We start from the raw sequence: 14,348 nt of genomic DNA, 5'->3' as shown, positions 1-14,348 counted from the left end.
TAAATAAGGGCCTAATGCTTTGTAAAATTGACTGACCAAATTTTGTTTGTGCTTAACCAATTAATGGGCTTTAGTTTTGCTTTATCTGCAGTTGAAATAAGGATCCATATGCCAACTTAAGAACCAAACTTTGGAAGATCAGGAAGACTTTTGCTCAAAGTTTGTGGATGACTTTTGGTAGCCTTAAGTTCAGTTACAATCAACCATTAAGTAGCAGATCGTTATGAGCTTGAGTGGATCATTAATTAATCGCTTTAAGCGGGATGATATTTAAATTTATGTGTCTTTTGTAATTCTGATGGTTAAAGGTCTTATATAAGTTGAACCATTTTCATCAATGAAGGCAAGCTGAGTTTTATTCAGAAAATAAACGAGTTTTATCTCATCTATCTTAGTGAGAGTGATTCTCCTAAGTTCTTGAGTGATTAAAGAATCCATGAGTTTAATCAAAGGTCTTTTATCCCTTTGTGTGTCTCAACTCTTAGGCTTATCTTCCATTCTTGGAAGTCTAATGTCTATCAATTTCCGTTCCATCTTCTTTTATGTTTCCATTTTCTCGTTTTAAATAATTTCTCAAATTTTTGCTTGTTAGAGTTCCAACAATGATAGATCAGTCAAACGAATCGAACCCTGTGGATTCACATCATTTGGTATTCAGAACCTGGCTATCTAGATTGGGAATAGGAAAGGAAGCTTGTTATACAAAGTGTTTAACCGAAGGCCATCCATGTTTTAGTTGCATTCGACTACGAAAGCGAAAACAATGTTGTGAGCCAAAGATTGGTGGAGAAACTCCAGTTACCAGCAACCTTTCATCTGGATCAAGCATGCATCAAATTCAGTACATGGCAATGTGTGAAAGAAGTATTATGTGATATTGCTCCCATGGACTCTTGTCATCTTCCTTTGGGATGGGCATGGCTTCGTTTTAAAACACTCCATCTTGATGAACGTTCCCTTTATTTGAGGCATGAGGGACATCAAAAGAAGTAGAAATTTATGACACCAAGACAAGTCAGTAAGGATCAACGTAGGCTGAAGGAGAAAGAAAAAAAGAAAGAATTGAACAAGAAGTAACATAAACTGTAGAAGGAAGGGAAAATAAAGAAAAAGAAATGGAAGTAGAGAAAGTTTATTCGTCAATGCTTTTTCTTCTACAGTTTGTGATGTCATTTTACAGGAACAAAAGGATAAGCATGTGAATGAAACACACCAACTTCCATGTTTAAAACGGAAGCTTGTTCATACTGCTTTATTATGCATTTCGTCCGTCGATATGAAGCAAATTCGTCAAACACAATGCATGGAATTATTTATTGTTACATATCAAGGTGGGGTACTGTTGCCAAGAAATATTATCGACGAATTGCAACCATTGGAAAGTAAAAAATATCAAGTTGAATATGATCCTGGAGGAAGAGAATTAGTTTGAACAAATCATTCCTTTTTGGCTATTCTTGGATCCAGTGTTGGGTGATTTCCAGGGTTGAGTAGGAGTTCGTAGGTGGCTGTCAGAAGGTGCTATAGGGGTGTCAGGGTGCATTGAATTGATGCGACGTTTGGGTTGTACTGTTTTGCGCCAGGGTGCGTTTTTCGAAGGGGTTTGGCCTTGGGCTTGCACTGTTTGGTGTGGGATGTGAAAGGGTGCGTGTTTGGTATTTAAGGCTCGTGGGTGGTGGTTGGGTCATACTTGAGTTGTGCTCTTGACTTTGCGAAGAGAGAAAGCGGCTAGGGATTAAGGATAGTTGCGTTAATTGGCCGTGTTGTTTCTTGTGAAGGTATGTCGTCCTCTTCTCGTGGTTCTAATTTCGGGGAGTCTGACGCGAGTTATGGAGAATTAAGGTTGGAGTTTCTCAGTAGCTCGTCTGAGTCATTGCGAGTTGAGGTGGAGCGGGAGGTGCGGTAGGATCCGCCTAGCGAGCATGTCGAGTCCCTATGGCTAAGCGGAACGGGTATGTTTGGGTGGCCGAAGGTGTGAGAAATTGCTACTCGAAGTATAGATGGTCTCGGCTGCTTAAATCTTGGTTAAATAGCATATACCTTTTTGAGAGGGTTTTTGATCCGGACACGATGAGAGTGGAGCGAGTGAGTGCCGTGGAGTGTGTATGTCATGGCAGAGAGGGGGCTACTGCTGACTTCTTTTACATGTATTCATGTATGTTTGTGAAGTTGCAGGTCCGGCTTCTGTTTGACAACTTCACGATGGGTGTCCTTAGGTTGTTGAACGTGGCGCCTACCCAGTTGCATCCGAACAGCTGGGGTAGTTTGTAAGCGTTCAGACTGTTGTGTAGGGCGCTTGGGTTGGAGGCGACCGCCGAGAGCTTTTTGTACTTTTATGTGACGAGGCCGAGGGATCCGTGCAGTTGGGTGTCGCTGGTGGGTAGACCAAGGAGTTGCGTGTTGGATGGGTTCACCCAATCTTTCAAGAATTTTAAAGATGGGTTTTTCCGTGTGAGTATGGAGGCAGGGAATGAGCCGTGGTATTTGGATGAGGCGGGTGTGGCGAGGTTTCCGCTGTATTGGACGAGTTCGCCTACCAAGTGGGAGTTGGTGTCTAAAGATACGTTGGATTTAGCCAGTAGGCGGGTTGTAGAAGTTTTGGAAAGATTGCCGCCTAGGGCTCTTGGGAAGTGGATTGTGTGTTGCTACTTGACGGATGATCCGGGGCGGGATGTTTGTGGTATGTTTTCTGGTAGCTGTATGGGTTCGCGTGTTGGACTAATCTGAATGTGTTGCGTTTTTGCAGGTGTAATGGCTCATTACGCAAAGAAAGTGGGGGCTTCAGAAGATTTATTTGCTAAAATCAGGGATCAGCTAGCGACTTCTTCGAAGGGGGAGGGTTCTTCGAAAGCGCCTGCTTTGGCTGGTCCTGTGGTGGAGACGGTTCGTCCTGCTGCGAAAAGGCCGGCTGTCTCAAAGTTGAAGGGGGTTGGTAAGGATAGGAAAAGGTTGAGAGCTCTCGCCAAGACGGGGGGTGTTGCGCCTGGTGGAACTAACAACCCGGACTTAGGCGGTTTTGAGAAGGCGAAGGTGCAGATGAGGAAGGGAGTGGAGATCAAGTTGACGGATCCGGAGGTTGCACTTGTTGAGGCCGCCAATCCTGGGATGATTATGAGGGCATGGAATGAGTATACGTCCCGTGGACTTGTGCTGGGGCGCCGGTTGTCAGCCATGATGCAGGAAGAGATCGCTGCGGGTGACAAGAAGAAACTGGCCGACGAGCTGGCTACGTTGAAAGTGCAGGTGGAGCTTGATCAGCGTACATGGGATGAGGAGAAGAAGAAGTTGGAGGCTGAGGTGAAGAAGTTGAAGGTGGGCGTGTTGGCCGCGGAGAAAAAATTGAAGTTAAAGCAAGTGGAGGTGGATGAGTTGCAGGCGAGGAGGAAAGCAGAGTTTGAGGAGGCGGCCGATGGGATTAGCGGCTTACAGCAGGCCGTGTATACGGAACATGTAAAGGGGTTTGAGAAGGCATTGAGGCAGGCTGATTTTTTGTATAAAGAGGTCTCTGTCACCGACTGTCGTTTCAACATAAATTTGGACATCTATGATAACAAGATGTTGGACGTGGCGGAGATTAGCAAACTGAAGGCGCTGGCCGAGGGCGAGGAGGTTGCACGGGATGAGGAGGGCACTTTGATGATGACTCCAATAAACGTTGGTGATGACCGTGCTTCCAACGAGGAAGGTGTGGGTGAAGAGGCCGAAGCTGAGGCTGCTGATGGGGATAATGATGCAGGGGAGGAGTAGGTTGTTTAGCGTAGTTTCTTGGGGCCGAGGGCGCCGAAATCTTTGTAATTTTCGTAATGTGGCTACGGGCCTTTGTTTGTTGAGAGCTTAATTTTGATTTGCTTGTTTGGGTACCTCTCTTTTGTTGTGCTAATCCGAGAGGGCCGCTATGTATTGACTTGTATGGTGGGAATGTTATTTGGAAATGAATGCCAAGCTTGTTTGTTCATATTCGATTTCATGTGGTATATCGTTATACTTCTTGCTCGGTTGAGGTTTATGTATTTGCGTATACGTGCGGTTGGTTTAATGGTGACGTGATTTGTTTCTGTTATATAATGCGCTTGGGTTGATATATCATGTTTAGTGAATCGGTTTCTTGATAGTGTATTACCGCTCGGCGTTTTGGAGGAGTGGTTGAGGATACTCGTTTTAGCTTTCGACTAGCGGCACATAGGGTAGTGGCTAGGAATTTGAATAGATTTCGACCAGCGACACTTGGGTCAATGACCGGGAACGTTAGTTCTTAATATCGACCAGCGACACTTAGAGTAGTGGCTAGGGGTGTTAGTTTGAGTTTCGACCAGCGGCACTTAGAATAGTGGCTGGGAATGTTAGTTCTTAATATCGACCAACGGCACTTAAAGCAGTGGCTGGGAGTATGAGTTCTTAATATCGACCAGCGGCACTTAGAGCAGTGGCTGGGAGTGTTAGTTCGTAATATCGACCAGCAGCACTTAGAGTAGTGGCTGGGAGTGTTAGCTTTAATATCGACTAGTGGCACTTAAAGTAGTGGCTGGGAGTTGCGATAGGACAAATCTTGAGTAATGGATTCCTTGTAATATATTGGTGGGTGGATACCTCGTTAAAACCTTCCTGGCCAAAACCCTACTTAGGGAAAAATGCCAGGGGAGGAAAGAGTACATCTGATTACAAGTACTGTTTAGCTAAAATAAAACTTTAAATGTGAAATGTTCCAAGTGCTCAGTAGTGGTTCCCCAGAAAGTTTCTCCAGACGATATGCTCATTTGCCGACGTCCTTTAGTATACGGAATGGGCCCTCCCAGTTTGGTGAGAATTTGCCTTCGTGTTTCCGTGCTTTACTGGTCATCCTCCAGACTAAGTCGCCCTTGTGGAGAGAGCGCGTCTTGAGTTTGGAGTTGTATCTTCTAGCGGCTCTTAATTTGGTCGCAAGGTCTTGGATGTGTGCCTTTTCTCGTGCTTCGTACAGAAGGTCGAGATGGGTATTCATATAGTCGTCATTGGATTGTGTGTTGTGGTGTTGCTGGCGTAGGGATGGTTGTCCGATTTCTACGGGAATCACAGCATCGGTGCCGTAGACAAGGGTGTATGGTGCCTCGTGGGTGGAGGATTGGGGCGTGCATCTATATGCCCAGAGTACTTCGAGGAGCTCGTCTGGCCATTTCCCCTTTGCCCCGTCAAGCCGCTTCTTGAGTTGGCCGAGGAGGACTTTGTTTGCAGCTTCTGCTTGACCGTTTGTTTGGGGGTGCTCGACGGAACTGGTGATGTGTGTGATTTTCAAGTTGCGGTAGAATTCGCTGAGGCCCTTGTCTATGAACTGGCGGCCGTTGTCAGTTATGATGGTGTGAGGTATTCCGTAACGACATATGATGTTCTTCCAAACGAAACGCTGCACTTGGTTGGCAGTTATGGTGGCAAGGGGTTCTGCCTTGTTCCACTTGGAAAAGTAATCGACTGTGATAAGTAGGAATTTCACTTGGCCTTTACCTGGTGCGAAAGGGCCGACTATGTCCATTCCCCATTTGGAGAATGGCCATGGTGAGGACACGTGGTGGAGTTCTTCCTGGGGTACGTGCGTCACGGGACCGTGCTTTTGACATTGAACGCACTTTCTAACATACGTGGTGCAATCTCCCTCCATTGTCGGCCAGTAGTAGCCGGCTCGCAATATCCTGGCGGCCATGGTCTTGGGGCCCGAGTGATAGCCACAAGTTCCTTGGTGTATTTCTTGCATGACATATTCGGCTTGCTCGCGTGTGACGCACTTGAGCAAGGGTCTGCTGAAGCCTCTTCTGAATAGTTCACCCTCGACTAAAGTATAGCACACCGCTTTCCGGGCCCAACCTTTGTCTTCGTTTGCCGGGGTGGTTCCTTCTTCTAGGTACTTGACAAAAGGTTCCATCCAGGTGCCGGCTGTGGTAATGTTGAGGCATTGATTAGTTTGTTCGATGGAGGGCATGCTCAGGGTGTGCTGCAAAAGTGACTTGTATCGCCCCTTCTTCTTAGTGCTAGTGAGCTTGGAGAGGATATCGGCTCTGGTGTTGTTACTTCTAGGGACATGTTCGATCTTGAAAGCCTCGAAGTGTTCGATTAGGGCGGTTACCGTGTGGTAGTATTGCGAGAGCAAGGTGTCCTTGACTTGATAGTCGCCATTGAGGTGCCCCACTGTGAGCTTGGAGTCTGTTTTGCAAAGTAACTTTTTGGCACCGACGTCGCGTGCTAGATTGAGGCCGGCTATTATGGCTTCGTATTCTGCTTGATTGTTGGAAGTTTTGAAATTGAAGTGGAGGGATTGCTCGACGAGGATGTCGCCGGGGCCTTCCAGTACTATTCTTGCACTGGCACCTTGGGGGTTTGAGGAGCCATCTACATGCATCGTCCACCAAGTGTCTTGGGTGGATGGGTGGTTTTGAAGGTCGTTGGTGAAGTCTGCTAAGCATTGTGCTTTGATGGGTCCGTGTGGCTCGTACCGGATGTTGAATTCGGACATTTCGATGGCCCAAGAAGATAGTCGTCCTGCCAAATCTGGTTTTTGAAGGATTTTTTGTACAGGATGGTCCGTTCTGACGATGATTGTGTGGGACTGAAAGTATGGGCGTAATCGTCGTGCTGCGGTTATCAGCGCAAGGGCTACTTTTTCAATCATCTGGTATCGCGTTTCCGTGTCCTGGAGGATTCGGCTGGTGAAATATATGGGTTGCTGGGTGTTATCTTTCTCTTGGACGAGGGCGGAGCTGAGTGCGCTCGCAGATGCCGCTATGTACATGACGAGGGGAAGGTTGAGGTGTGGTTTGGTGAGAATTGGGGGGGTGGTTAGCAGCTGTTTCAAAGTGTTGAAGTTTTGTTCGCAGGTCTCGTCCCAAACAAACTTGGCTGATTTCATTAGTAACTTGATCATTGGTTTGGTTTTGTCGGCCAACTTGGGGAGAAAACGTGAGATGGCGGTTAACCTGCCCACTAGGCGTTGCACTTCCTTGACGTTTGTGGGACTTCTCATGTCGATTATTGCTTGGCATTTTTCGGGGTTTGCTTCGATTCCGCGTTGCGTGAGCATGAAGCCGAGGAACTTGTCGCTGTCGACCCCGAAGGTATATTTCTCGGGGTTGAGTCTGATGTTATACGTTCGTAGGGCCTTGAAGACTTTGGCCAAATCTGCCGAGTGCTGCTTGGGGTTAGGGGATTTTATGATAATATCATTTACGTAAACCTCCACTGTTCTGCCGAGGAGTGGGTGAAAGACTCTATCCATGAGGCGCTGGTACGTCGTGCCGGCGTTCTTGAGGCCAAAGGGCATGACCTTATAGAAAAGGTTGGCCGTCTCGGTGATGAAAGCGGTTTTAAGCTTGTCCTCATCGGCCATGGGTATCTGATTGTAGCCGGAATAGGCATCAAGGAAACTAAGTACCGCGTGTCCCGCAGCCCCATCGACTAGTTTGTCGATGCTAGGAAGTGGGTAGGCATCTCTCGGACATGCTTTGTTTAGGTCCGTGTAGTTGACGCACATGCGCCACTTGCCACTGGGTTTCTTTACTAGCACTACGTTTGCTAGCCAGGTTGTGTCCTGGGCTTCACCGACGAATCCGGCCTGCTTGAGTTTATTGGCTTCTTCGATTGCTGCTTGTCTTCTGCTTTCTCCGAGTTTCCTCTTCTTCTGTGAAACAGGTTTGGCGTGGGGGAAGACGGACAACTTGTGGGAGGCTATCTTGGGGTGTACACCAGGGAGATCTGCGGCGGACCAAGCGAAAAGATCGGCGTTCTATTTAAGGATGCGTTCGATGTGGTGCTCTTCTCCTTTGGGGAGGGTGGTGCCAATTTGGAGGAATCGATTTTGCTATTCGAGGGGGAAGTGTCTTATGTCCCCAACAGGCTCGACCCTGGCTTCGGAGTTTATTCTGGGGTCGAGGTCGTCGCCTGCTAGGGATGCTTTGGCCGGGGATTGCTCGATATTGTGGGTTGTCAAGGGTGGGTGGGGAAGTTTTAGGCTTGCTATATAGCATTCCCTGTCGGCGCGCTGGTCGTCGTGTACCGTGATTATGTCGCCCTGCGAGGATGGGAATTTCATGGCGAGGTGTGGGGTGGATACGATGGCTCCCAAGGCGTTGATGGATGGTCTTCCCAGAAGTATGTTGTAGGATGTGTGTGCCTCCACAACTAGGTAGCGGATGGGTATGGTTTTCGTTTGCCTGCCTTCTCCAAAGGTTGTGTGGAGGTCGATATACCCTTTGGTTGGGACCCTTTCGCCTGAGAACCCGTATATCGGTTCATTATGGGGAGTGAGGTCGGCTAGGGGTATCTGCAGTTTGTTGAAAGTTTTCCAATATAAGATATCCACGGAGCTTCCTTGGTCGATGAGCACTTTCTTGACTGCAAAGTTTTCAACTTCTATGGTTATGACCATGGGGTCATCTTGGTTGGGGTCGGTGTCTTGAAAGTCTGAGTCTGAGAAGGTGATGGGTGACATTCTTCTTATCGTTCTACCGGACACAGCATGTATTGATTGGACTGCTCATAGGTGCCTTTTCCTGGAGGAGGATGACCTCCCTCCTCCGGTAAATCCTCCAGATATGGTTTTGATTGTTCCGCGTAGGGGTGGTCTATCGTCGGTTCGTCTGGGTTGTGGTTGAGCTGGCGCTCTTTGTTCTGTATGTTGGGTTCTTGCGGGTTCTCTTCTTGGCTCTCTGCGCTCAGTTCGCTGGTCCGTTCGTTGCTCGACTCGCCTATTGCCATTTCTCTCATAACGAGGTCTGGGTGGGCCTTCCCCGGTTTCTCTTATGTAATGTTTGAGATGTCCAGCCCGCACGAGTTCTTCTATCTTGTCCCGCAGTGTATCGCATTCATCAGTCGTATGGTCGTTGTTGTGATGGTAATGGCAGTACTTGCTCAGGTCCACATTAGGCGGGTTTTGGTACTTCCTAGGCGGGGGGATGAGTTCTGCCTACAGGACTTCGTCTAGTATGCGAGATCTGGGTGCGTTCAAGGGAGCGTAGTTGGAGAACTTAGCGGGTCTTCGCTCCATCGGAAGGATATGTTCACGCGGGGGGGGGGGGGGGGGGGGGGGGGGGCGCTCTTTATTAGGCCTCCTGATGTTGGTTTGTGCTGAGGGGGTCTGAGCGTTACTTTGGTATCGCCTCATGTCCTCGACTCTGATAAACATGGCCGCTCTTTTCCTAAGCTCCTGCATGCTTATGGGGGGACGCATTGCTAACTCATCAGCAAAGGGTCCTGGTCGGAGGGAGGTCATCATGTACATCAATATGAGATTGGGGGTGAGGTCCTTGATTTTCATGGCTATGGCGCCAAATCTGTCGATAAAAACTCGGAGAGGTTCTCCCTCCTCCTGCCTGAGATTGAGGAGGGCAATTGTGGTGAGGTCGTGGCGACGACTCGTGTCGAACTGGGTGGTGAAGGTGGTGGTAAGCGTGGTGAAGGAGTCAATGGTGTAGCGAGGAAGGCTCATGAACCACTCTAAAGCCGACCCTCTGAGGGCCACCGAAAACGACTTACATAGGACGGCGTCGTCCGTGGAATATAACCCCACCTGGTTGGTGTAAATAGATACGAATTCGTCTGGGTCCATTGTGCCGTCATACGTCACAGTGGGCGCTTTCCACTTATGGGGTAGGGGAGTTTCTGCGATCCCGTCTATGAAGGGGTGGCGGCGATTCCTCTTCGAGGCGAAGGAGCTGTAGTTACCACCTCTTGTTGGCCCGGTGGGCCTGTATTCGCTTTCGTCTTCAGTTGGATGGATGTCAACTCTTGAGTGGGGAGGGGCAGTGACCCTTGAGTTTGGGGGAACATCCACCCTTGACCGAGGTTGGTAGGGCTCCTCAGCTGCTTGGTCTGCTTCTATCTTCCGCCTAAGGCGAGAATTTTCCTCTTTCAATGCTTCCATTTCATCTACGTTTCTTTTCTTGTACTTTGCGAACTCTTGCTGCATCCTGGCTTGGGCCTCCAGAATGCGGGAGATCTCTGAGGCTGGTCCGGGGTCCCCAACTTCAACAGTTGGGACCACGGGGGGGACGTCTGCTGTTCTGCTCCTCGTGGAGACCATCTTGTCTTTTTAGGCGGTTGCTTCAGACCTGTGAAGTACTCTTCGGCCCCACGGTGGGCGCCAAATGTTCTTACGGGACAAAAGGTTGTAACTCACAGATCACTTGAGGGTTTCGGATGGCTGGTACCGGCTGTTCTTCTGTCGCTTTCCGGGGGCGGAGCAGGGGACCTGCAAAAGACACTCCGATGCCTAAGTCAGCACTGGTGATGTCAGAGTATCAGAATAATTTAATGCGTAATCAATGCATGGAAAAGTGTGCTATTTATACTATTTTACCTGTGGATCCTACTTGGAATGGGCTTTCTGGCCCAATCATCCCCTTTTTGGCTATTCTTGGATCCAGTGTTATAGGGAGGAAATTACCAAAGGATCCTTCAGGGGTTTACGGTATTCGGTACTCGGTCATGAGGATCTTTGGGGTTTCAGGTTGACTGGAGTGGTTGTGTCGCGGATCTGGGCTATTTGGTGGAAAGATATCTGTAATGTGGGGTATGCGATCCGTAACGCGGGGTGGGCGGCCACCAGGGTGGTCGCCGAGGGCCGCGTATCTTGTGAGGTTTCCTTCTGTGAATATGCGGTCCCCAGTTCTGCTGAGGGCCGTGCTCTAAGGAGGGTGTTTGGTGTAGCGTATGCGGTTGGTGTGACCTAGGTTGAGTAAACGGCCGCAAGACTTTGAGTAAGCGGCCACGAGGCTTTGCTGGGGGCCGTATACTAGGGGTTGGGACCTTCCATGGCGTAATGTGATGTGGGCGGTCATCAGCCTTGTTGGGTGTTTCCTGAGCCGGGGGGGCTTTGGTATGCGGTTGGCGGATGTGTTTGGTGCTGCGTACCTAGGCTGGGACATCAGCCTCCCAGTCTTGAGGAGATATTGACGTAAAGACTTACCGGTGTTGTGTTATTTTGCAATTTTCATTTGTGGGTTAAGGTCGCGTGCCCTACGGCTATACGCCGTGTTGATGAAGTTTCTTTTATTTAAATAAGGGCCCAATGCTTTGTAAAATTGGCTGACCAAATTGTGTTTGTGCTTAACCAATTAATGGGCTTTAGTTTTTCTTTATCTTCAAGTTGAAATAACGGTCAATATGCCAACTTAAGAACCAAACTTTGGAAGATCAAGAGGACCTTTGCTCAAAGTTTGTGGATGACTTTTGGTAGCCTTAAATTCAGTTACAATCAACCATTAAGTAGCGGATCGTTATTAGTTTGAGTGGATCATTAATTAAGAGCTTTAAGCGGGATGATATTGAAATTTATGTGTCTTTTGTAATTCTGATGGTTAAAGCTCCTATACAAGTTGAACCATTTTCATCGATGAAGGCAAGCTGAGTGTTATTCAGAAAATAAACGAGTTTTATCTCATATATCTTAGTGAGAATGATTCTCCTAAGTTCTTGAGTGATTCAAGAATCCATGAGTTTAATAAAAGATCCTTTATCCCTTTGTGTGTCTCAACTCTTAGGCTTATCTTCCATTCTTGGAAGTGTGATATCTATCAATTTTCGTTCCATCTTCTTTTATGTGTCCATTTTCTCGTTTTAAATAATTTCTCAAATTTCTTGCTTGTTAGCATTCCAACAATGATAGATCAGTCAAACAAATCGAACCCTGTGGATTCACATCATTTTGTATTTAGAGCCTGGCTATCTAGATTTGGAATAGGAAAGGAAGTTTATTATACAAAGTGTTTAACCGAAGGCCATCCATGTTTTAGTTGCATTCGATTACGGAAGCGAAAACAATGTTGTGAGCCAAAGATTTGTGGAGAAACTCCAGTTACCAGCAACCGTTCATCTGGATCAAGCATGCAACAAATTCAGTACATGGCAATGTGTGAAAGAAGTATTGTGTGATATTGCTCCCATGGACTCTTGTCATCTTCTTTTGGGATGGGCATGGCTTCGTTTTAAAACACTCCATCTTGAAGAACGTTCCCTTTATTTGAGGCATGAGGGACATCAAAAGAAGTACAAATTTATGACACCAAGACAAGTCAGTAAGGATCAACGTAGGCTGAAGGAGAAAACAGAAAAAGAAAGAATAGGACAAGAAGTAATATAAACTGCAGAAGGAAGGGAAAATAAAGAAAAAGAAATGGAAGTAGAGAAAGTTTATTCGTCAATGCTTTTTCTTCTATAGTTTGTGATGTCATTTTACAGGAACAAAAGGATAAGCATGTGAATTAAACACACCAACTTCCATGTTTAAAAAGGAAACTTGTTCATAGTGCTTTATTATGCATTTGGTTCGTTGATAAGAAGCAAATTCGTCAAACACAATGCATGGAATTATTTATTGTTACATATCAAGGTGGGGTACTATTGCCAAGAAATGTTATCGACGGATTGCAACCATTGGAAAGTAACAAATATCAAGTTGAATATGATCCTGGAGGAAGATAATTAGTTTCAACATGGGAAAAAGTAAAAATCCTTCACAAGATCATAATAAACTTACATTAAAACTAGTGTCTTAAGATTCGGGACAAATCTTCTCGAAGAAGGGGGGTATGATGTGAATTGCATATGGGTCAAATGGAGGATGACTAATGCGCCGTGTTGATGCAATTTCTTTTATTTAAATAAGGGCCCAATGCTTTGTAAAATTGGCTGACCAAATTGTGTTTGTGCTTAACCAATTAATGGGCTTTAGTTTTTCTTTATGTTCAAGTTGAAATAAGGGTCAATATGCCAACTTAAGAACCAAACTTTGGAAGATCAAGAGGACCTTTGCTCAAAGTTTGTGGATGACTTTTGGTAGCCTTAAATTCAGTTACAATCAACCATTAAGTAGCGGATCGTTATTAGTTTGAGTGGATCATTAATTAAGAGCTTTAAGCGGGATGATATTGAAATTTATGTGTCTTTTGTAATTCTGATGGTTAAAGCTCCTATTTAACCATCAGAATTACAAAAGACACAAAATTTTCAATATCATCCCGCTTAAAGCTATTAATTAATGATCCACTCAAGCCAATGACGATGCGCTACTTAATGGTTGATTGTAACTGCAATTAAGGCTACCAAAAGTCATCCACCTTAATATGTACCAATAAATAATTCCATGCATTGTGTTTGACGAATTTGTTTCTTATCGACGGACCAAATGCATAATAAAGCACTATGAACAAGCTTCCTTTTTAAACATGGAAGTTGGTGTGTTTCATTCACATGCTTATCCTTTAGTTCCTGTAAAATGACATCACAAAGTGTAGAAGAAAAAACATTGACGAATAAACTTTCTCTAGTTCCATTTATTTTTCTTTATTTTCCCTTCCTTTTGCAGTTTATATTACTTCTTTTTCTGCTCTTTCTTTTTCTGTTTTCTCCTTCAGCCTACGTTGATCCTTACTGACTTGTCTTTGTGGCATAAATACTTACTTCTTTTGATGTCCCTGATGCATCAAATAAAGGGAACGTTCATCAAGATGGAGTGTTTTAAAACAAAGCCATGCCCATCCCAAAAGAAGATGACAAGAGTCCATGGGAGCAATATCACATAATACTTCTTTCACACATTGCCATGTACTGAATTTGATCCACGCTTGATCCAGATGAAAGTTTGCTGGTAACTGGAGTTTTTCCACCAATCTTTGGCTCACAACATTGTTTTCGCTTCCGTAATTGAATGCAACTAAACATGGATGGTCTTCGGTTAAACACTTTTGTAATTCTGATGGTTATATAGGAGCTTTAACCATCAGAATTACAAAAGACACATAAAATTCAATATCATCCCGCTTAAAGCTATTAATTAATGATCCACTCAAGCTAAAGACGATGCGCTACTTAATGGTTGATTGTAACTGCAATTAAGGCTACCAAAAGTCATCCACCTTGATATGTAACAATAAATAATTCCATGCATTGTGTTTGACGAATTTGCTTCTTATCGACAGACCAAATGCATAATAAAGCACTATGAACAAGCTTCGTTTTTAAACATGGAAGTTGGTGTGTTTCATTCAGATGCTTATCCTTTAGTTCCTGTAAAATGACATCACAAACTGTAGAAGAAAAAACATTGATGAATAAACTTTCTCTAGTTCCATTTATTTTTCTTTATTTTCCCTTCCTTCTGCAGTTTATATTCTTTTTCTACTCTTTCTTTTTCTGTTTTCTCCTTCAGCCTACATTGATCCTTACTGACTTGTCTTGGTGTCATAAATTTTTGATGTCCCTCATGCCTCAAATAAAGGGAACGTTCATCAAGATGGAGTGTTTTAAAACGAAGCCATGCCGATCCCAAAAGAAGATGACAAGAGTCCATGCGAGCAATATCACATAAGAAATTAATGGTTGATTGTAACTGC

Source organism: Vigna unguiculata, chromosome 3 (genome assembly GCF_037176805.1).
Source record: "Vigna unguiculata cultivar grain cowpea cultivar isolate G323 ecotype 2 chromosome 3, ASM3717680v1, whole genome shotgun sequence".
Classification (NCBI taxonomy): Eukaryota; Viridiplantae; Streptophyta; class Magnoliopsida; order Fabales; family Fabaceae; genus Vigna; species Vigna unguiculata.
The sequence above is the reverse complement of the archived record's forward strand: the minus strand, read 5'-3'. Positions refer to the sequence as shown.